Below are 23,608 nucleotides of genomic sequence, written 5' to 3' on the forward strand. Positions count from 1 at the left end.
TTGCATTCTTCTAGAAGTAGATTTGAAGAAGAAATTGGAAGTAGAATTATTTATTTTTGAGTGGTCTTGGGATTAACAGATATTACACAGAAAATAAAGAAGCAAAAATAGGTAGAAAGTCCAGCTGTAAAACAGACCAGACTACAGTATTATCTGACCCTAAATAGATATTCTGGAGCTAAACAAGGCCCATGAGTTACCTCATGTTGGGTAGAAATGACCAGGCCTGTTTAAGTGACTGATTCAATCTGCTCTAGACTGAATGCTTGCATTACACCAACATTCATAAAATGAAACTTAATTTACAATGTGATGGTATTAGGACATGGGGCCTTTGGGAGCTGATTAGGTCATAAGGATGGAACTCACATGAATATGATTATTGCCTTTATAGAAGAGAAAGGTCCCAAAGAGCTCTCTCACCCCTTCTGCTGTATGAGGACACAGCAAAAAAATGACCATCTATGAACCAGGAAAGTGGGCCATCACCAGACTTCCTGATCTTGGCTTCCTGATCTTGGACTTTCCAACCTCCAGAACTCTTAGGGGAAAAAAAAAAAATGTTTTTAAGCCACCTGATAATATTTTTGTTAGAGCAGCCAAAATGGACTAAGATAGAATTTAGTACTGAGAAGTGGAGTGCTGCTGTAACAGACATCTAAAAATGTGGAATGGCTTTGGAACTGGGTAATGTGTAGAGGATGGAAGAATTTTGAAGTGCATGGTAAAAAAAATCTTACATCCATGTGAATGGACTGTTGCCATGGGTGATTTGGGGGAAGGCCCAGAAAGAAAAGAGAAGACCTGGGTGGGGGAGGGGGCTGAAACTGCAGAAGAACAATTAACAAAATAAATGAAACAAAACAAAACAAAAAAACCACAATCTTCTTACAGAATATTTAAGTAATCCTCACTGGAATGTTGGCAGAAATACAGATGATAAAGGTCATTCTGATGAGGTCTCAGAAGGAAATGAGGAACATATTAAGTAAAACTAGAAGAAACACTGCCCTATTATAAAGTAGCAAAAAAACTTGGCTGATTGTGTTTGTGCCCTGGTTTTTTGTGAAAGGTAGAACTCACGAATTATGAAATTGGGTAGTTAGTTGAAGCTACTTCCAATAAAATGCTGAAGGCGTGGCTTTTGTTCTCCTGATTGCTTATAATAAAATACCAGAAGAGAGAAATGAATTGAAGGTGAAATTTTAATCAAAAAGGAAGCAGAACTTAAAGATCTGTAAAATTGTCAGCCTATCCATATTGATAAAATGAAGAAATGTGCTCAGAAAGGAACACTATGGGTGTAACTAACCAACATTTCCTAGGAGTTTAGTCAGCCACTTCCACAGAAGCTAGGAGCTATTGTTTAAGACAAAGGAAGAATGACCTCTCTCCAAAGCAAGGCATTTCAGAGATCCTCACAGCTGCTACTCCTATCATAGGCCCAGAGTGCAAGGGCCCCAGGAATAGAGTAATTCAAAGGAGCCACAGCCTGTGCGACCTAGGGGCACACAGAGTGCTCTGTTTCCCTTATTTGACCCTTACTTTCAATTCCTTTACCTGACTGTTCCCCATCTACTGTCTTTGAGGTCACCAAGAAAGAAATGTGGAACCAGGGTAGGGAGGGGCCAACTCTCTCTCTCTCTGTGTGTATATATATATATATATATATACATTCTAATAAGCCCTGTGATATTTATAATCTAAACAGCAATCCTAAATAGGAGATTTAATTTTTTTTTTTCTTAAAGATATTATTTATCTGACAGAGAGAGACACAGCAAGAGAAGGAACACAAGCAGGGGAGTGGAAGAGGAAGAAGCAGACTTCCTGCTGAGCAGGGAGCCTGATATGGGGACCCTGGGATCATGGGGCCCTGGGGTCATGACCTGACCTGAAGGACCCTAGGAGGTTTCTTATTTTTTTCCAGAGAGGGTAGTGACTTTCAGGAAAGTTAAATAAATTGTAATCTAGGTCACTAATAGCTGGGATAGCACTGAACTAAATCTGCTTGATTCCAAATTTCATGATTTTTAGGCCCCACAATAGGTTATTATTATTTAAGCTGACAAAAAATTATTATTTAAGCTGATAACAAAAACGATCATTTACTTACCTACTTTTCTACTGGAAGAAATCAAATTCTACTTTATTATTTAAAGAGTTAATTATCTTTCATTTTCTTACACAAAGCAACAGTGTGAAAAACCAGAGGGTTTTTAACAGTAGCATCCACAGTACAATAAACAGGTCTGTACTAAGTTCATTAGAGCGAGGATATCTCTAATATTCTTAATCATCAAAATGGAGAATTAGTATTACTCCCATATTATAGGTGGCATAATGGACTCAAAGAGGCTAGCTAATCTGCTTGAGGTTACCTATTTTTAGATAAACAAAGACCTAAAAAATAGAAAGCTGAAGGGACAAAACATGGAAAAGAAATTTGACATTTCCTTTTTGTCACTAAAGTTATATGTACATTTCTGTAAATTTTAATGAGACTCTGAGCTTAATTTTAGAGTATCAATATTATATTTCTGAGATCCTGTTTGCAATTAGATTTATTTTCTTTTCAAAGTTGGAGTATTTTCTTTACAATGCATAGGACCTAGTGAGGTAAAATTATATAAATATGGAAGTTTCATAATTATAAATAGAAACTACTGTTAAAAAATGGGATAATAGTATCCTAAGGGCTCACTTTAAATGAACCTTTGCTTTTGTTTTTTTCCCTTTATTTACCTGCTAACTTAGGCTATTGGCAAGTCGCTCCTCCCTATCACCTTATTAATTGATGGCATGTTAAGGGTTGGAGAAAGCTCTTCTAGGAGGCTATTTCTCTGAAGAGGCAACTTATTAATTTTATCTTGCCCCAACACAAGAAAAATATGTTCCTCCATTCTGCAATAGGTCTGGAATCTCTCTCCCCCACATTTTCGGAGCCTCCCACCTGGACTGGTGTGCATAGGAGATATTCTCCCAGTAGGTGTCAGTTCCTTTCATGAGGGAGACATGGGCAAAATGATGAAAGTATATTTTTGTCATCATTAGTTAATCAAAAAAAGAACCATAATAAAGCCAAATGAGTGAGTAAAATAACCAAAACAACAAAAACAAAAAAACACTTCAGAAATATTCTTCAGAGAAATTTATTACATATTCAACTACACATTTGCATATTAATATGCAGGAGATACATATTAATATTAAGAGTTACACTAAAGTCAGTCAGAACACCATTTTTTCATTTATATAAATCATTCATAAGTCATATCACTTAAATCTTCATTAATTGAGGGATACAATCTATTTAAGATTAATTTGTCCATATTCTAAATGCATAATAATTGTTTGAGTAAAGTTGGATAGCATGAATATTTATACCTCACAGCTTAAACTTTATGTAACTTGGTTATGTTAATTTACAATTAAAAAATTATAAAGTCATCAGTAAAATTTCATAAACCATTAACATCTTAGCCAATGAACAAAATTATATGGGTAAAAACATTGAAACTTTCAGCACTGTTTTACCAACTAAATATTATAGATATTATTGTATACTTTCATTTGTTTTTCAAATACTATTTAGAATATGGTAGTAAAATAAAACTTATTTTAACACAAATTTGTCAGAGACTACTTTTCTTTTTTAAAGATTTTATTTATTCATTTGACAGAAAGAGAGAGAGAGAGGGAGAGAGAGAGAGATCATAAGTAGGCAGAGCAGCAGGCAGAGAGAGAGAGGGGGAAGGAGGCTCCCTTCTGAGCAAGGAGTCCTATGTGGGGCTCAATCCCAGGACCTTGAGATCATGATCTGAGCCTGAGGCTTAACCTACTGAGCCACTCCGGTGCCCCAGAGATTACTTTTCTAAACAGTTTCTAAACAGTTTTCTAAACAGTTGTTCTACATCTGATCTTTTCCCCAGATTTTGAGCCATTCTACTATACACACTGGAAACCACTGATTAATATACAAATATACTTCATATTGTTTATTTGTTACCAAATAAAAAATGTACAGAGCTAATAGGAAATGAATTTCAACAGTGCCATTCTGAAGGTTGTTCAGTTTATCAATAGAAAGCATTGTTTCTTTAATTTTTTTAACTTATGCCATTTGTTGAATTTTAAGAGCCAATTATTTGTTATCAAGTATCCTTTATTAGTCATTGTCAATGTCTTTCTTTAAACATAAAATAAACCCATATTTTAAGAAAAACAGGAAGATAAATATGTGTCTAATTCATCTACTTAGAAGGATGAAATAAGAGGTCATAGGCAAACTGCTTTGATAGATCCTTCAACTATAATAGAAATGGATTAACATTAAACATAATGGCAAAATACCACCTCTTTTGAGCTTACAATGGTTAAAAAAAAATAAAACAGGAAAAGGCTCTTTATAAAAGCATGAACACAGATTTAAAAAACCTTCCCACTTTCTACTGCAGAAAACATAAATTATATACTTTGCAAGCAGCTGTAATGGTAGGCATAGGCAGCTGGTCCAATTTACTGTATAGTACTATTGTACATATTGTTTGATGCACAAATTACTTATAATTTCTAGAAGTGCATCTTTGCAGTTTGATATTTTTAAGTAGCACTCCAACAACTTGGAAAGTTGTAGACTTTTGGAGAGGCTAATTCTGAAAAGGCTTTACCATTGCTGAGTATGTTTTTTCACATCATGGTTTACAATAGTCCATTTTATATGTTCAAAAAAATAAACAGAAATGCATGATGCTTTCCATACACTCCAGTAAAGAACTTAGCAAAATTTTGATGATTTTCATGTTCTGATTGCTAATGTTAAATCTTTTAGTGTCCAGTACAAAAATAAATCCGCACCTCAAAAATCTGCCATCATCATAATTAGAAAAAGGAATTCAAAACTTCAGAGAACATTGAATGTGGGTCAAGTATATTGGAAAAGAATTCAAGAATTTGAGCAAAGAGTTATTAAAAGAAAACTCCCAGTTTTCTCAAACCAAAGAGGAAAAGCAAGCACCTAGATTAAAATCAAAGGTCACTTTACCCACTGTGAAATTGTAAGGAGACTGAAACAAGCACTTTTTTCCAAGTATCTGAATTTTTCTTTTCATATGTTTCAATGTGTTGAATCAAGAGGAGAGAAGGTTAAAATTTTCTTTTCTCTCTTTTAGTACCTTGTCACTGTAAGCCAAGTGCCCCAGGATGGCCTCTCCTGTCAGTACAAATCCTGTTTTCTGGCTTCTACAGCTCCTTGGACAGTCTGCATACATTTGCTACCATAGAACATGACCTAGACCTACTTGCCCCTGAAAGTGTGGGTTTTTGTTCATACTAGCTTCTCTAGTACGTTCTCCTATTGTTGTACCCCTATTGTTCTCCTGTGATGGTAGTCACAGATAAGTCAATAATGTAATTGTAAAAGTAGTATAAGCTAGCATTGAATGGACTCTAATTATAAGTCCACTGAACGATTATGAGTGGTCTTTTCTCTGTATGTTTTCCTTTGTTATTTAAGGCTCACTGCATTTTCCTTTGAAAATCTTGGTAGGCTTAAGTAAGTATTAACTCACTGTAACACCTACAGATCTCTTCCACTGAACCTGGCCTTGTGTTCTAAGCATTTTATCTTTATTCTACTTTATATATTCAGCATTTGTAAAATACTCTAAGTACTGACATTTTCTTTATCTTTACTCATTTGTAAAAGTTCTTAATAGCACCATGCAGGTAGAGAAATACAGGACAAGTCTACACAATTACATCCAAATATATATAGTGATGGATCTCACCTTGTGTATAAGGTTCCAATGATATATTTTTTAAAATTTTTTATTTTTTATAAACATATAATATATATATATATATATATATATATATATATATATATATATATATGGTACTTAGGAGAGATTTATTTATTTATTTATTTATTTATTTTATTTTTTATAAACATATAATATATTTTTATCCCCAGGGGTACAGGTCTGTGAATCGCCAGGTTTACACACTTCACAGCACTCACCATAGCACATACCCTCCCCAATGTCTATAACCCCACCCCCCTTCTCCCAACCTCCTTCCCCCAGCAACCCTCAGTTTGTTTTGTGAGATTAAGAGTCACTTATGGTTTGTCTCCCTCCCAATCCCATCTTGTTTCATTTATTCTTCTCCTACCCACTTAAGCCCCCATGTTGCATCTCCACTTCCTCATATCAGGGAGATCATATGATAGTTGTCTTTCTCCGATTGACTTATTTCGCTAAGCATGATACCCTCTAGTTCCAATGATATTTTACATATTATGTCATGATTCACAGATTGCAATTTCTAGTACAGATATCTCTGAGGTTTAGATCGACTGACTGAGTTGTATATATAGTTTCTCAATTTGATTGCTCAATGACATCTCCAACTCAGTTGAGCCCATAAACTCTGATTCCCATTCCCTAGATCACTCTTTCTCTTAACTTTCAAATATCAGGGAGCACAACTACAAAACATCTAGTTTCAAAAAATGGACATCGCCCTGTGTTGCTTAGCAAGGGTTGCCAAAATAAAGTATCACAGGTCTGGTGGTTTATACAACAGATTTATTTTCTCATAATTCTGGGAGATGGAAGTCAAAGGTCAAGGTGTTGAAGGAGATGATCCTCCTGACATATCATCAGAAAGTCAATAGAAGCCTAAGGCTATGTCACAATGCCTACATTATTTACATCACTTCATCTCACACACAGGCATTTTATCATCTCATATCCCAAGATTAGAGAGTAAGGTACTAGGAGATACTTTTTGAGAGAGCACACATTCACATAACTTTTATTTTATATATTTTATAATTTATAAATATAAATTTTATAATTGTGCTATTTTATTATTATTATTGTTAACCTCTTACTATACCCAATTTATAAATTAAACTTTACCATACTTAGGAATACGAAGAAAAAACACAATATGTATAAGGTTCAGTATTATCTGTGACTTCAGGTATCCACTGGGGGTCTTGGAGCATATTCCCTTCAAAGAAGGGAGGAGTACTGTGTCTTCCTGTTTCTTAGTATGATTTTCCCTCTGTATTTATGTCTTCTTTTTTTTTTTTAAGATTTTATTTATTTGACAGACAGAGATCACAAGTAGGCAGAGAGGCAGGCAGAGAGAGGGGGAAGCAGGCTCCCCATGGAGCAGAGAGCACCATGTGGGGCTCGATCCCAGGACTCTGGGATCATGACCTGGGCTGAAGGCAGAGGCTTTAACCCACTGAGCCACCCAGGCGCCCCTTATGTCTTCTTCTTATAATGACACCAATCATATTGGATTAGGCCCACTCTAATGGCTTCATTTTAACTCACTGAAGAGCCTCTATCTCCAAATATACCCACATTCCAAGTACTGGGGGGTTAGAACTTCAACATGAATTTTGACATAACATATCCTTTATTTCTCCCATCCTCACTCCTCTATCTTTAATCACTGACCCCTGTTAATTCTACCTATTAAATATACCTCTAATATGTCTACTTTTCTCCATCACACTTCACTAACCTAATCTATGACATTATCTGGTTTCACTTAGATTTTCCAGACTCCTAGTTCCATCTAGCTTCAACCATTTCTTTATATTAGTTAGAACGACCTTTCTGAAATCCAGATCTGATTCTATCACAACAGTGACTGTATCAAGTACTGTCAGGAGCTCAGATGAGCTGCCAAAGTGTCAGAAGAGCCCATTAAACAGAAAGCCAAATATGAAAGAGTTAAGCCTTTAATTACTTACTGCCATAGTATAAGCAATGAAGTAGAGAAGGTGCCAATTCCCCTGGTTCTATTTTCTCCCACAGAAGGGTGCATCAGTTGAGGGTTACACAGATCAGTCCAGATATGAGGGTCTTATAAGTAAGAGAACCCTGAGCAAAAGGCTTCAGTAGTTTTATGAATCCTGAAGCTGAGAAAAAGATAAAGAAGAGAGCTAGTAGAAGGAAAGTACTGGATACTGAGTCAGAGTGGAGAAAAGTGTCTTCAAGGTCCCTTTCCTCTCCTCTCTTCTAGGACTCCTGTCCAAGGACTCATATAGAGATCTAGGACTGAAATGTCTGGGCTAGGCATGCAAATATTCCTCAGAGCATGACTGGCCAGGGGAATCTGAGTCCTTGACTATAATTCCCTTAAGAGCAACTGCAATACTCTAGCTGTGCACCAAGTCTGATGTGTGTGTGTGTGTGTGTGTGTGTGTGTGTGTGTGTGTGTGTGCGCGCGCACACGAGTATGTGATAGGATACTGGAGGAATGGGGAGGGGGGCAACTTTATCCCACGAGGCCTGCCAGGTAAAGCCTCTGTAACTGCCTATTGTCAAGCCTAAAAGCTTTTAACCAGAAGCTGGGCTTCTCAAGTAGTAGAGTCAGGAGAGCTAAATTTTATGAAGTTAGAATCAGAATCCATGGGTTCAAATCTTGACCCTGAAATTTATAAGCTGTGGATCTTGGGAGAATATCTTAAACTTTCTGTACTTTACTTCCCCCAAATTGAATTTGGCATAAACATAGCACATATATTTCATGGATTTTTTGTGTCTTTAAAATGCCACCTGCACATACTAATTGATCAATACATGTTAGCAATCATTACTATAAGCATGATGACTATTACTATAATTTTCAAGAGGAACAGAACTAAAAAATATGTAGGCTAAAATTAATCACCTTATAGTTTCAGCTTATAAATATGTGTTTTCATAGACAATTTAGCAGAATAATAAAAAGAACAAATGATCATGATGCAGTGCAAATTATCCTTATTATGTCCTTACTAAGGTAAAGCGACATGGGTAAATATTTCGATATGTAGAAATGAGTTGCCTATGAGAATACTAAATAGTAAATACTAAATTATGCTAAACCAATGTATTTTCCTATCTTAAAGATGAAACATGTAAAGGCCTTATCTTTTCTCTCAAAAAATATAAATAAAAAGGGTCACCTATCACCATCTGGTGATTTGAACCAAAATACATTAGTATACTGAATATAAATCACAAAATTACCTTAACAATTATGCTGCCTATTACTGGGTTAAAATGTTCTGGACAATAAATGAGGTAATAATATGAGGCCTTTAACCACAAAAGTAAGAGCAGTTCAATACTTGGCTGAATATGTAGAAGAATCATTTTTGATCAACCTTTTCCTTTTTTAAAGCTCTAGCTCTCTACATACATCGTGGACTTCCGATGAAGAGAAATAGTTAAAACATTCAGTTAGTAAAAAATCTGAGGAATTGCTTTGTTAAAGTAAGGGAAATGCATAGAACAATCTAATAAATGCATATTGTAATAATATGGTCCCCCTGAAATTTCTTACCATGTACAATTTCAGAAAAAAAAAATTCTGGGTGGAATCAATATTTCTAATGCAGGCTAGCCAATAGTTACTTAACAAGATATATAGAAAATCTGAGTTTGTAAATTCATGTCAGCAGATCGCTAGAGAATTGTGATTACCCTTAGGCTTGGTAACATTGAATAGTATATGCATACGTAATTGGTAATGGCTGGCTTTTGCTAACTTAATAATATGACTGAAAATGTACATAATGGTTCTGCATATACAATACTTATATAGATGCTGTTTGTATGATTTAGCAGTGAACATCAGAATATTTAGTTTTGATGTCATAACTTCAATTAAGGGGGTTTTAAACTTATTCCTAAAATTAAATCTCAAAGAGCAAGCTGCATTTCACTATTGACAATCTTCAAAATAAAGTAGTGTAATAATTTTCATTTAAGCGTATCAGAGAAACTTACTCTACCAGCATGTATGCCTTTATTGTCTATTATCTATTATCACCGTCACCATCAGTTAACAATCTTTTTTTTCCATTTCTTTTCATGTGAAGAGACTCTCATGTTACAGTAACTATAGTTTTGCCTGTGAAAGTGGCATCTCTGCTTAACTGCAAGGCTAAGTGGTCAAACAACCTGGTTAAAAGTCTAAGCAGGTAGTGACAAGCTAAAAGATAAAATATTGAATCCTGAGACTCCATTTGTAATGAATCTATATCCCACATGCCAAAATCATTTGGCTACCCATAGTTTAAGGGATCCAAGGGAACACTTCAAAGAACTAGATACAAGGGAGGATGAGTCTTTGAACTAGGAGATTCTTTTAGAGTGAAAACACGAATTGCCAAAAAACCACAGATGTTCACCACATGAACAGGTGAAAAAATACTACTCTTTCAAATATATTTATCAAAGTCTTTTCTGCCTTTCTGTAATTTCATTTTTAAATGGGCCTTACTTTTCAGCTGTTCTCTGCTTAAAAACCTTAATAAGTAAAGACAGATTGTATGACTTCATTAACAATGGTGAGCCAGAATCTCAAGGCCTTTTCTGGGCCTCTTTTCTCGGCATATGTAATTTTCTAATTGCTGTTCTCTAAAGCAAGAACTGCAATTAGAAAAATGTTATCTGAGGACACAACTCAACTGAACATTATTTGGCATTTCAATTTGTTTTCTAGTATTGAATCATTGTAATGGAAATTCTACTTGGAAACTTGGTTTGTCATAATCACCTGCTTACAGTTTATCTGCATGTATGGATTTCCTTTTTCAAATCTTCAAAGGTCCATGAGCATACTCATTAGCACTCACAAAAAGTTCATAATAAGCAACTAGTGCAAGAAGGCAAAGCAGAAAAATGCACTTTTTAAAATATATCTATTTATTTACTTATCAGCAGCACTGTGGAATTATTAAGATGGTTTGTGGTAGATTAAAGATGACCACAAATTCTTTGCAACTTCTGAGAAGGGTAGTCCAATTCCCTTTCCCTTGAATCTGGGCTGTCCTCAATGAGCTTTGGCCAAAATAATACTGCAAGAATGTCTTGAGACTTCTAAGTCTTGCAGCTTTCATTTGGGTCTTTTGGAACACTTGGCTTAGTGAAATCAGTTGCCAATTTGTGAGGACACACATGCAGACCTATGGAAAGGCTCAAGTGAAGAACTGAGGCACCCAGATGACACCCTCTCAGTTCCTAGCGGACAGCCAACACCAATGTGGCAGCTACATGAGTGAGCCGCCTTGGAAGTGGATCCTTCAGCCTCACATAATTCATCCCAGCTGATGCTGCATCAAAGTGGCTGCAGAAAAGCCACTGGAGGGGAGTGGATGGGGGGTTGGGTGAGCCTGGTGGTGGGTATTATGCAGAGCATGCATTGCAGAGAGCACTGGGTGTGGTGCATAAACAATGAATGCTGGAACACTGAAAAGAAATAAAATAAAATGAAATGAAATGAAAAAAAAAAAGCCATTCTGTCAAGTCCTGCAGAAAGTGCAGATTTATAAGCAAAGCTAATATTAGACTGTTGTCACTTTATACTGCTAAATTTTGGTATTATTTGTCAGTAATGCAGCAATAGATAACCAGAACAAGGACTGTGGCTTAAATAAAATATATGCAAAGAGGAAGGGGAGGGAGGGATTTCAATTTTTTTTTTTTACTTATTTAATATAATTACATTGTTTTATTATTATTCTCTTTAAAGTTCAGTTATTAATAAACATTCTTGTAGTCTACCAATCTGGATGTTTGTAAAACTTGAGATTTTTCTAAATTGCTTGTACTGATTATTACGCCTTGAAGAGAACACTGTAATAACTTCCTAACAGAAGTTTCTTTTTTTTTTTTTAAAAGATTTTATTTATTTATTTGACAGAGAGAGATCACAAGCAGGCAGAGAGGCAGGCAGAGAGAGAGGAGGAAGCAGGCTCCCTGCCGAGCAGAGAGCCCGATGCGGGGCTCGATCCCAGGACCCTGAGATCATGACCTGAGCCGAAGGCAGCGGCTTAACCCACTGAGCCACCCAGGCGCCCCATAACAGAAGTTTCTTTAGAGAAATTCCTCTATCCAGGTAATTCTTAGTAACGGGAATTAAGAACATATATTAATTTGATCAAAACAACATCTCCCTACATAGGCTAGAAAATAAATATGAAATAAGGAAAGTGATGATAATGAACATTTTTGATACAGTAAGAGGTCACTAGTTGTCTCAAACTCTTCCTCCCGACCTCAGGAGTTGACAATATAACTGCCCAATTACTCAGAACTGAGTAATATTTGAGTCCTCTGTATAACTCAGACCTTAAAATTCCATTAACCTCTGTCCAAATTATAGCTCATACCTATGCACTTATCTCCATCTCCTCTGCAACCTCCATTGGTTAAGTCACTATCTTTCTCACCTGCACAACCACAAGAATAATAAAATTTCCTAATTCCCCTTTTCTTCACTAGAACCCATTCTCAAATGAGAAGCTAGAATGGTCTTTTTAAAAAAGGAAAATTACACATAGGGTGTATTGTTGAAAATCTATAATGAAAACCCTACAGGTCTTTGCAAGACCTGATCTTCAAGCACTTTGTCTAGAAATCTCTTTTGACCCACAGTATCTTCTTCTTATCACTCAGACACTATAGTACACTGCACTACATTCATATTTTCTTCTTTTCTACTTCAGAGGATCTTCTTTCATGTCTTGATTACTCTAAATGGGATCTTCAAGTATCAGGCTCCTCTTGTTTTTTAGATATCAGATCTCAATCCAAGTAACCCTGAGCACTGCAGCTACCTGCAGTTATTTTCAAGCTCATTCAATACTAGTTTCCTCATAAAATTAACTGTAATCTGAGATTATTTTGTTGACTTACTTTCTTTTTTTCTAATTTGTTACTTATTAAATACCTGCCTATCTCACCTTGTACAAAAGTGCTGAAAGAACAGGTTATCATGTTCTTTGCTGTCACAGAGCCAAGAAATATCCTTGCTCATGGTATGCTCTGCACAAATATTTGCTAAATGAACAAGTAAATAATTCTTATATTTGTTTCTCATTTATATAATATAAACATTTTATAATATAAATAAACATTATAAATAAACATTTATATAATGTTTCTCAAAGGACTCTGAACCACATAATAGGCGTAATGCCATAAATTCTAATTCAGAGGAAAGATAACTGTAAATCTTTATCTTTTGTAAATGGCCACAGATACACTAAATGATTCTTTACCAAGTTTATGTTAAGCAAAGATAAGGAGAAAAAAATGAGCCAGTCCCTTCATTTTTTTTTTTTTTTCGATTTCTTAGTCCCTTCATTTTAGACTTACTCTAATTTTCTATGGCTTTTGTTGTTTTCCACTCAACTGCATTCATTCAAATAGAAAAAGTCGTAAGTAATCTTTAAAAAAAGTACCTCAAGGAAAGAAAATATAACCACAATAACAAGAAGAAAGGAAAAGATATCTTATAGATAAGACATGATATCAGTATTCTTTTTAATAGCAATATGCATTTGGGAAATGAAATAGTTTTGAAATGATTAACAACTTTTAAATACCAACAAATCTGTTTTGTGAGGAGACATAAAGTGCTTTTCCAATTTCCTTCATTTAATACAAGGTAAGAAACTGTGGAACTGTATTGTGGAAATATATTACTACATATTTGGAGATTAAAAATATCAAATTTCAGTCCTGTTGGAATGAAAGATTAAATTTTCAAAAGCAGAGGTGAAAGTTCCAGTGCTGAAGGATGTTTGAAATCTCTACAAAGTTACTCATCCACAGAAGTTTGACATTAACGTGTAACTTAGTTCTAAATATTTTTATTTCTAGAAATTATTAACTGCATTTGTCTCTAAACTCTTTTTAAAAAGCTCTTCTGTTCAGAAGTATCTGTGTTAGTAATATATACTTATCTTTTTATATGGATCTAAAATAGAGAATTTATTAGACCAATGTTATTACCACCTGGTATCTTTTTAATTTGTAGGAATAAAATTAAAATTGGTAAAACATAAAGATTTGATAAGCCTATACACTACTTCATACCCCCTGAAAGCATAAGTAAAGCAAAAAGCATAAGGAAAAAATTCAGCTGTAGTTTATAACCTTTATAGTTATTGATAGAAACATTTCAGTAAGTGTATCTACTGAATTCCTCATCTTTAGAGCAAATCACAAGATGATCCCATCTTCTTTCAAAATAAAGCAGAGTACTACTCATCTTGAAAGTGAACATTTAATAATAATAAAAAGGAAGAAACAAAAGTGGAGGTAAAGTTAACAATTATTAAATGCTTACCATGTATCGTGCACTAATTTTTTTCATTAATTTCAGTAAGTAATTAATTTAATCCCAATAATCTGATAGGGTATAAACTACTTTTATACCCAGACAGTAGTGCTAAGAGATGTTAAATAACTTTCCTTACTCAAGTCATATAGCCAATGCATTGAAATCAGCATTTAGACCAAGGTGGGTAGTCTGACTCCTCAGCCTAAGTTCCTGATTATTATACTGTGCTGCCTCCCAATGGAAGTTTTAGGTTCTCAGCACATACAGGTTTATCCACTATAGCACACTTAGAAGATCAGGATCTTTGGAGTAAGGCATAAGTGTTCATAAGTGTCCATAAATGTTCAAATACCAGTTCTGCCACATACTACTTTTTGTCGTTTTGAAGTTCCCTAACTTTCTGAGCTTTATTTTTCCATCTTCAGTAAAAAATGATTTTTCCTACCTCTCAGGAGTCATTATAAGAATGAAATATTTTTACATAATGAGGTGTCCAGCATTGTGCTTGACATGAGCTTGGTGATTAATAAGTGTTAATTTCCATTCCTTACTTTTTAATATGACAAGAAATGTGTATAGAAGTCAGAGTGTGTGGCATAGTCATCATATATGAATTCAAGGATTAGGAAGACCACTAAAAGTCATTTATTAAAATATAGAGCTGACTTCCTAAATAATCTCAATGCTCTTTTGACTGAAATAAGAAACTGTTACTAATTAAAGGAATGTACCCAAGGTTGTCTCATAGGTTTTATTCTAAGATATCATTCACAGAGGGTTGAAAAATGTTTAACCTATATATGGAAGTGAGTTCAAGGTTATAATAAATTATGACCGATAGCAGTTCTGGGTTAGTGACAATGGTGGCTGTTCAGAACACCAGAATCTCAATAGAAAATCATGCAGTGGACTTGCATAGGCATAAAGACATATGAGACTACTGGAGATGGCTGTGCTGAGTGTACCCAGCAGAACACTCAGTGTACAGGGTAAGTGGAGACTGAAACTTAGCCAGTGTTCCATGTGCTAAATCCTCCAGTTAAGCACTGGAAATATACAGTAACAATACCATAAAAAGTAAGATCAGTGAATGCTCAAATATATCCCCACCATTCTCTAAACACACAAAATCACAGGGTGACCAGGGACCCAGGATTTTAGGATCTTGTATATTTTTACACTTAGACCTGGCTGCACAAATATGTCTTTTAGATAAGATTATCTTCTGTTTAATACACAAACTAATAATTAATACAGAAAAATAATCAGAGATAATTATAATTTTGGTATACTTATAAGCCCTTTTCAGTACAGTGTATGCAGATAAGCATACACTTTTCTCCCAGAAGATTCCTTTCATACGTGCTATCTTACAACTTACGACAATGACATTTTTCATCATTTTCCAGTGTTATTGTCAACATGTTTTTAAAGTTTGAAAAGCACACATTTTATGTCATAATCTATTTTTATAGATTACCATTGGAGTTTTCTCCTACATAGATCTTGTGTTAACATCTTTGTGTTTATCTGAATTGATCATTGGATAAAAAGCTAAGGATTAAATAATTAGTTCAACAATATGGCATTCAAAGTTATTCTGGGGCTCCTGCTGGCTCAACCAGTAGAGCATGCAACTCTTGATCTCAGGGTTATAAATTCGAGTCCCATATTGGGTGTAGGGCTTACTTAACAATAAAATCTTAAAAAAAAAAAAAAGAATAAAGTCATTTACTGTTTAAATAGATTGCTAAATTGTTCTTAAGAAATGTTGTGATCCTTTACATAATCAACAGCCATATATTAGAATGTCATTGCACCACAGCCTCATAAAACCTTGGTATATTATTATTCTTTATCTTCAAATACTTAACAAATGGTATCTTATTATAATATTAACTATATATTATTCTATTAATTTTTCTTCATAAAGAACCATTTACTTATTTTCCTTTGAAAATTACCTAATCAGGGCTGCCTCTGGGTGGCTTGTGAGCTAAGCTTCTGCCTTTGGCTCAGGTCATCATCCCAGGGTCCTCAGATTGAGCCCCACATCAAGCTCCCTGCTCAGTAGGGAGCCTGCTTCTCTCTCTCCCTCTGCCTTTCCCCAGGTTTGTGTTCTCTCTTTCTCTCTCAAATAAATAAATAAAACGTTCAAAAAAAGAAAGAAAGGAAGGAAGAAGGAAAGAAAGAAAAAGAAAGAAAGAAGGAAAGAAAAAAGAAAGAAAGAAAGAGAAAGAAAGAAAGAAAAGAAAAGAAAAGAAAAGAAGAAAAGAAAAGAAAAAGGAAAAGAAAAGAAAAAAGAAAAGAAAAGAAAATTACCTACTCAAAAATTTTAGCTATCCTTCTACTGGTGTCTTAGAGTTTTAAAAGCATTCTTTCAAATTTGGTTCTAGGAAAAAACCACATTGAATTAAATAACAAAAAAATCTTGGCGACAACTGGAAGCATTTTTAAGTTAAACACAATATATGCATAACCCAGATGAATGTATGGAATATTATCAACACTTCAAAAGACTTTTTTTTGCCTTTCATTCATTCTTTATGCCCCCAAAGGTAACCATTATTCTGATTTCTATAACCATAGAAAGTTTTTGCCTGTTTTTGAACTTTATATAATTGAAGTTATATAACGTCTGGCTTTTTTTGATCTTTATTTTCAATGGGATTGATCCAAGATTTTGCTAGAAGCAGTTATTTTTTTTTTACCATGTGTAGAAGCATTAGTTCATCACTCTTATTTACTTTATAAACTGACTGCAATCTATTTATATATTATGCAGTTTATGGACTTCTAAGTTGTCTCCAACTTTTGTTTATATTGAATAAAGTGGCTATGAATATTTTTATATATATCTTGGGAGCCCATATTTACCTCTGTTGTGTGTCTACATAGGAAGAGAACTACTGGTTCATAGGATCTGCCTATCTTCAACTTTAATGCATGCTGACAGTGTTTGCAAGTGGTTGTACTCATTTACACTTCTAGTAGCAGCTTATGAGAGTCCTGGTTGCCCTACCTTTTTGCCAACTAATAGTCATCTGGTGCATATTTGTAATTTATTGTAGTTTAACTGGGTAATTCCCTGAGGACTAATGATGCTGAACAATATATTAACTCTTCAGCAGGATATTCTTTTTTACCAAGGTAATTCTCAAGTCTTCTGCTTATATTTCTATTAAGTTATCAGCATTTTTCCATGTGGATTTGTAAGTTCTTTATAAAGTCTTAATAAGATGCATTGCAAATATCTCCTCCCACTTTGTGTTTTTTCATGGTTGTACTGGTTCATTTTTGATGAACCAGTAATTTTTGATGTTATAGTGGATATTATGGGTAATGTAGTTTTTCAGAATATTATTTGCTTCATCTAAGAGTGTCAAATTTATTTGAACAGTATTTAACAAATTATCATCTTATAAGTATTTCAGTGTCCTTTTATTCTTCTTTGGTCATTTTCATTTTTAATTGTGTGCTTTTATAATTACTCCTCTTTTTTCTTATTTTTTAAAGATTTACTATTTTATTACTTTATATTTATTATATCCTTTTCATAATTAATTAATTTCTGTTTTCATATGTATTTAGTTTTCCATCTTTAATTTATTTTGGCCATCTCTATCATTTATCATTGAACATATTTAACTCTTATTATAAATATTTCTAAATTTATTTAGAAAATAAAAGTGTTTAAGACATAGGTCTTCATCTGAAAACTTCTGTAATTGTGCTCACAGAAACCGATACATAGGGTTTTCACTATGTTTCTTTTTAGATAGTAAGCAACTTAGGCATTACTTTTCACTCTGCCAATAGGAATCTTTTAAAAGAGAAGTTTGGATGTTCTTGTTTTTGTTTGGATTTTGATAAATGTAAGATGGTTGGGATTTGACTATCACATTTTTAAAATTTATTTATTTGAGAGAGAGGGAGCTTAAGCAGGGAGAGGGGTAGAAGGAGAACCAGACTCCCTGCTGAACAGAGAGCCCAATGCAGGACTCAATTCCAGGACCATGGGAACCTGAGCTAAAGGCAGACACTTAACCAACTGAGCCACCAGGAGCCCTCATTATTAATTTTTTAGTAGACTTTATTTTTTAGAGCAGTTTTAGGTTTAGAGCACCACTGAGAGGAAGGTTCAGAAATTTCCCATATATTCCCTGCCTCCATACATGCATGGCCTCCTCCTTATCTCTTATTTCCCACCAGACTGGTACAGTCCTCACAATTAATAAATTTACACTGACCCACCATTATTATCTGAAGATCATTAGTTTACATTAGGGTTCATATAAACTAAACTGCAATTTAATTGTATTATGGCCAGAAAATATGGCATATACTACTTCTAGAATTTCTTGAAGAATGAGAATTATCAGGGTCTGTTTTCATGTTTCACGAGGATAAGAAATGAAAGCACATTGTTCATGCTCAGGGCATGAAATATATTAGAAGGTGTGTGTGTAAAAAGATCAAGAATGAGATAAGGAGAATTTTATAACTCTTCATTAGTTTATAGTATTCTAGGTGCTATTACTATTTTCAATATCTTCATTCGTTTGTGTCTACATAAGCAGTAATAGACTGAGTTTAAGTTTCTTTTAATTTGTTTCCCACAAAAATTTATTTTTGTATTTATAGAAACTTTTTCATAAGAATTCTCATCCATACATAAACCTCAATAATTACCCATTGTAGCATTTTGTAGTTTATCATTATAAATAAATTCTCTTTGCTTCATTTTATACCTTTTTTTAAAAGGATTTTATTTATTTATTTGACAGAGAAAGATCACAAGTAGGCAGAGAGGCAAGGAGAGAGAGAGAGAGAAGCAGGCTCCCCGCTGAGCAAAGAGCCAGATGCGGAGCTCGATCCCAGGACCCTGAGATCATGACTTGAGCCGAAGGTAGCAGCTTAACCAACTGAGCCACCCAGGTGCCCCATTTTATACTTTATTATATTAAATTTGATATCCTTTTACTCTCATCATTATTTGTTTTGATTTGCATTTACCAAGTAGTTAGTATTTTTCTTTAACTTTCAAGTAGTTATATAGCAAATGGAAGAGGCTGGAATCTCTATTTTTGGTTAAATATGAGAGTATTCATTTTTTCAAAACAATTGAATCTCACTAATATTGATATATGATATTTTTGTGTTCAGATAAGTCTTATATAATTTTGTATTTGTTTCTTTGTTTTCAGCATTTTGGTCAGCAAATTCTGGTGTTGTGTTCCCACTCTTCATCCTTGATTAATATCACTGATTTTACCATCATTCTTCACATTTTGGGTAGTTATTCCTCCTTTCCTTGAAGAGAATTTTGTTGTTGCTGATGCTAAATTCCCTTTTTTTTATTTATTCATTGGTTCTAGGGTTATAGCTAGGAATTGTGGTAGAAATGCCTTTAAAGGACTTTTTTAAAATGAAAATTATGTTGCTTATTTAATAAATTGGTGAGGAAAGTGAGCCACTGTCTTGTACTAAGTAGTGCCCCATTATGCGGCCACACCCAGTGACTACTGTCATGACTAGAGGAAAAAACAACAAAAAGCTGTCTGTTAATTATGAAATGGCAACTACATAGGCTAATTAGCAGAATGATTTATAGGACAGATATGCAAGGAGCATGGACAAAGGTCAGGACATTTAAGAGAAATGAAAAAAATCACAGACAATTTGAAATTAATATGTAACTGATCTTTGTCTCTAGCTCCATTCTCCATAGGCCAGTGTTATCAAAGTGAGGTTTGTTTCATAAGACTGTATTCTATCTTGACTCTGCTTTTTAACTGACTCTGTAGTTGTTATTTAAATACCTGCCTGTGCCTTGGCTGCCTTATTTGTAAAACTGATGACGTTCTTATTGGCTTGTGTAGGTACTTTTGGAAATGCTTTGCAAAGTTTTATTCAAACAATTGTGGTACTATTATCTGAACTTTTGGAAAAATACTAGCAAGGAAAGAAAGCCAATATTCAATAACAGAAGAAATGAAACTTGTATTCTTTTAGTTAGTAATCCAGCAAAGGTTATAAAAAATACCCTCAGCATTTAATTCAAGTGGGTGTATTCCAGTACTCTGCCCTTAGTCACTTGCATTCTAATGACCTCATCTCCTCCTACCAGTATTTTCTTTTAGTCCACCTGCTAAACTGTTGTGTAAATTTGTTCTTGGTTGTTAATCAGTTTAACCAATCTGTAGAAAAGATGAAAAATTTTCAGTGATGATTAACCTCACTCCTCTGTAGTTATTATCAAGGACATTAGGCTCATTATTATTATTTTTAAAATTCTCATTTTAAATGTATTATTAATCCTCCTTTCTCCAGATGACAAAAGCAAAGCTGGGTGATTATTTAACAACCAAGCACCACCAGCTGGTACTCCAGGCTAGTGGAAGTTACCATGTGTTCCCACTTCATCCTACCATAAATCCTTTAAAATGAGAATGTGAAAAGCAAATTAAGTTCATAAATGTCTTTGGATATGAACCATGAAGAAACATCAATATTTTAATGCTATAACTAACCATCAAGGAGATGGGGTGGGAAATGAAGGATATCAAGAAAAATTGATATACATTAATTAGTTTAGCTAACTTATGTGACTTTCATTGTAAGTGTCCTCTGGAAGTGTCAAGATGCCACATTTAGAATTTAAATGCAAATACTGCATGTTTAGTAATGTCAAAAATTAATCCAATTATAAAGATATAGAACCAATGAAAAAAAGAATGAGCAGTGTGCATTAAAAAACTTATTTTGGGGGGCGCCTGGGTGGCTCAGTGGGTTAAGCCGCTGCCTTTGGCTCAGGTCATGATCTCAGAGTCCTGGGATCGAGCCCCGCATCAGGCTCTCTGCTCAGCAGGGAGCCTGCTTCCTCCTCTCTCTCTGTCTGCCTCTCTGCCTACTTGTGATCTCTCTGTCAAATAAATAAATAAAAATCTAAAAAAAAAAAAACAACTTATTTTGGTATTTTTTACAGTTATGCCACTGCTTTATTGCTTATTTTAGGACAATTCTGCTTTATATGGATCAGTAGGTAATTTCTTTTCTTTCATTAATTCTAAAGTGTGGACTCTATTATTAACTCATAAACTACTCCATTGACTCACCTCTTCTCAAGTACTCAGGGAAAAGATGGTTAATTTTAGATTTGACACTTTAAATCATTAAGTCCTTCACTTACAGAATTAAAACTTCCTAAAGTATGAAACAAAAATGTAATGAAATGTTTTAGGTAACTTTTAATTTTGGAAAATGATAAAATCAAGCTATTTGTTTTACGTTATTCAATATATTTTATTAAATCAGAGGAAGAAGAGTGACATTTTGAGTTACAAATTATAGTTGCCACTTTGCTGAGAAGATAAAATGAAGGAAGGTCTGAGACAAATGTGAAGTACTACTTAGACAGAAGTTAACTTTCTTACCGCTTATCTCATTACTACTATCTCCTAAACTCAAACTTTTCTCGTAGGTCTGACTTACTGATTGCTTACACGAATCTCTCTGTTGAATTACTGCAGGAAGTAAAGGGTCTAACCATTCTAATTATGTGTGGCTACTCTCATTCTCTCATTTTCTCTGTTTGCTTTTCTCCTCTGAGTCACTGGAAATTTGGGGGCCATAGCATAAAAGCATGAATAGGTGATCCCTTCATCCTTCCTACCCTTGGGAGGGAGGTCACACTGTCTTTGAGAGTTCTCTGACAGGGTTGTGGGCAAGCATGAATAGTTTTAACACTCAGCTGGCTCCTTGCACCTAACTTTATAATGTTTTATTTTGATGGTCACAATTAAGAAGAAATGGGAGATAATCTGATATAGTTTTATAGCCTCTAACTGAGAGAGAAGGTGAGAGGGCAAAAGATGATCCAGACTGGTGTCATAAAGGAATAAAAACCTGAAGGCTTCTATGGCCAGTTTGACCTCATGAAGATGCTCTGACTGGTGTGGAATACTGGCTATCATGAATGCATAATTTAAATGTTCAGTACCTTTTAGCAATTTAAATCATCATCTGGATATTTCAAGTCTGCTGGAATTCATTTTATCTCTAAAAGATGAAAACAGAAAGTAAGTAATGTTATCATGTTAAATGAGATAAAACAGACAACTTCAGGATGAAATTATTTTTAAACATTCACTTATAATTTGTTTTAAATTCAGAACATCATTTTTCCCCCAAATAAGCTTATAAAGTCAGACTATACTTCCAAACCATCTAAAGGCCTTTCGAGAGCCCTGTCACTTGATCTCTCCACTTCTCATTCCAAGTACCATTTGACAATTTTCCCTTCATAGTCCCTGCATGTAATTTTGGACCTGTCCCAGATTAGATCCAGCGTTCATTAGCACCTTTTTTCTTGTTCTTATCCAAAACCACTGACCTTGGAAACGTAGTTCTAATGATTGACTGAGTCTTTGCTTTGTTCCTTTTGTTGACTTTTTTTTTAAATAACATTATTTTAATTCCTCTAAGACTTTAAACACTAGCTCTCTAAATGATATTTGCTACTAACCTTTCCCAATAAAACTAACATTTATGGAATACTACTGTAAACCATTCATACATATCATTTCATATAATCATTATTATAACCTTCTGTGGCTGGGACAGTTTAAGAAACAGAAGCAGAGAATAATTAAATAATTTTCCCAAGATCACAGAACTAAGTGCTCAGAAGAGCTAGGATTTGAACCTAGGCAGCCCAGGTCTCAAATCCATGTTGGAGAGCACTGTTAATCACCCAGTCTTCCTGGTTCATCATATAATTTTCTTCTAAACCCCTTATTTCCAAGTTAACTTCTCTGCTCCAGCCCCACTGGGATGTCTACCCCATTACCTCTTATAGAACTCCCTGACATACTTACAGCTATGCTATCAGTGTTTTCTCCTCTCCATTTATAGTAGAGGCAAGTCAATCCACTTCAATTTAGCTTAGGAACTATGCTTTGAATACACAAATTAAAAAAAAAAATCCTCTGCCTTTCATGAACTTACGAGAGGCAATAACTGTCTGGAAACAAAGAAATGCTAGAGTATGACAAGAATAAGATTAAAAAACTAGACACAATGCTTCTTTGAGATTGGCAACTGAGACACTGCCCTTGGCCCCATGTTTGGGTAAGAGGTAACCCATAAAAAAATGTAATTTATATATCTTCTTTGGATCTCACCAAAATTTAATTTCAAAATTTATTTATTTTTTAAAAGATTTTATTTATTTATTTGACAGAAAGAGAGACAGCGAGAACAGGAACAGAAGAAGAGGGAGGGGGAGAGGAAGAAGGAGAGGGAGAAGCAGGCTTCCTACTGAGCAGGGAGCCTGATGTAGGGCTGGATCCCAGGACCCCAAGATCATGACCTGAGCCGAAGGCAGACGCTTAACCACTGAGCTACCCAGGTGCTCCTCAAAATTTATGTTTTTAATGCTACCTTAAAGGGTCTACAA

Source organism: Lutra lutra, chromosome 6 (genome assembly GCF_902655055.1).
Source record: "Lutra lutra chromosome 6, mLutLut1.2, whole genome shotgun sequence".
Classification (NCBI taxonomy): Eukaryota; Metazoa; Chordata; class Mammalia; order Carnivora; family Mustelidae; genus Lutra; species Lutra lutra.